Source organism: Leptodactylus fuscus, chromosome 4 (genome assembly GCF_031893055.1).
Source record: "Leptodactylus fuscus isolate aLepFus1 chromosome 4, aLepFus1.hap2, whole genome shotgun sequence".
NCBI lineage: Eukaryota > Metazoa > Chordata > Amphibia > Anura > Leptodactylidae > Leptodactylus > Leptodactylus fuscus.
The window spans coordinates 52,297,750-52,299,810 of record NC_134268.1 but is presented as its reverse complement, the minus strand read 5'-3'; positions in this window follow the sequence as shown (position 1 = coordinate 52,299,810).

The following is a 2,061-nucleotide window of genomic DNA, read 5'->3' as shown; positions in this document are numbered from 1 at the left end:
GCCTCTCCATTAATCTCTCAAATTCCAACACCAGGGTGTGCGATTTAACTAATCAGTCGGAGCTGTGGCGTTCCAGTATCTCCCACCCCTCTTTGCCCAAAAACGTACCTTGTTCCAAACATGCGCGTGATGTACTTATGTATCTGCTCCAGTGTGTCCAAGTTTAAAAAACTTTAGACTAGACCACACTAAACTGCACCAGATCAGAATCCATGTTTAACACGGCAGGGTCTTAAGTACTTTTGTCATTTGATGTTCTCTATCTGCAAGATCTTTAGTCTCGCAGTTTGTGTCCTTCCGTAAATGCCTCAGCCACCAGAATATACTGACTGCCTTTATTAAAATACTCATTGTGTGATACAAATATTTTACCGTCAGGACACGGATTATGACCGGTCTTGTGAATTATAAATGAACAGCAGATTTAGTTTCGTGCAGCTGAAGCTTAATCTGAACGTTTCCAGAATAGAACACCAATTTACTAGAAGTTAAGGTAATATACGGCAACCTATATTTAATTTTGTGATTTAATATTTCAATAGGTCTCTTTACTCCGAGTTTTATAAACCTCTGCGTTCAAGAGCAAAAAAAGCCTAGGACACGGGGGTAACTGGAAGGAGGTATTTATTGGCCTACATAAAGAGAAATAAGAAACAATAAGAATAAATTGAATTGATGCTAAATCGCTTAAGCTGTAAGCCAGTCAATAAAACATGAAACAGAAAGGAAATGAATAATGAACTTTATCACCTATAATTGCCATTAGATTTCCCCAAGGCATATAAGGTTTGGCTGGTGGAGTTGGTTTACAGAACAGCAACATAATTCCTAAAGGTATCATACGACACACAATTGAAACCTCTGTGCTCACAACTGCAAATCGAAGTCATTATACTTGTGTGATTGTAATACAGATTACAATATGTTTTACTACTTCGCAAGTTTTATTCTTACAGCCCCATTGAATGACAAATGTTATATGTAGATATTTACTGCACTTTGGGCAGGTCAGTAGTATGTTTCAGGAGGTTTATTTTAGCTCAAAGGGAACCGTGCACCACCTCCACCAACACCAACTCGTTGCATCCCAAAAAGGTGATAGATCACTGGTTCTGGTACAGTTGGAATTTTTTCTCTAGCTCTTACCATTCCCGAGCAAACATTGATTTTAGTTTAAGCACCCAATATGCTAGGTAGGGGGGCAACACACAGTGGCTCAGTGGATAGCACTGCAGCCTTGCAGTGCTGGAGCCCTGGGTTCGAATCTTGCCATGGACAACATCTGCAAGCAGTTTGTATGTTCTTCCCGTGTTTGCGTGGATTTCCTCCCATTCTACAAAGACATACTGATAGGAAGAAAAAAAAATATATATGATATGCTAGGTAGGTCATGTGGGTGGTCCTATAGGTCTGTCCAGGCCTGGCTATTTGACAGTAAAAAGCCTAATTAGCATATGGGGTGCTTAAATTAAGAACACAAATTCCAATTGTGCCTGAACCAGTGAAGGATGCAGAGAGTTGGAGCAGGTGGAAGCGATGAAAGGTCTTCTTTAGGTTGAGTCCCCACAGTGCGGAAACTTCTTTTGTTGCAGATTTTGCTGCGTTTTTTTGAGCCAAAACCAACAATGGCTACACAAGGAATGGGAAACCTATAGGAAGTCCTTATACTTTTACCTTCTGCTTAATCCACTCCTGACTTTGGCTCAAAAAACCACAGCAAAATCTGCACCAAAAAAATGTTGCCTTTTCACAATGTGGGGCCTCCAGCTTTAAGAACAAAAAGCCAAATTACACATCTGCAAAATGTTGTTAGAAAATCATGTACTCATGAAACTAATCGAAAACAAAGGGGTCAGAGTATGCAATATGATCAAATAAATACTTATTTGTTTAGTAACTGCTGCACCAACGCCATTTTGGTGATTCTTGACGATTTTTGAAAATCACAGAAATACCCGTTAAGAATTTAACATGATAAAGTTTTACTATTGTGATATATTTTACTTTAATTTTGAATTTAAAAAAAATTACGCATTTGGAACTAAATTATTGCAGATCAAT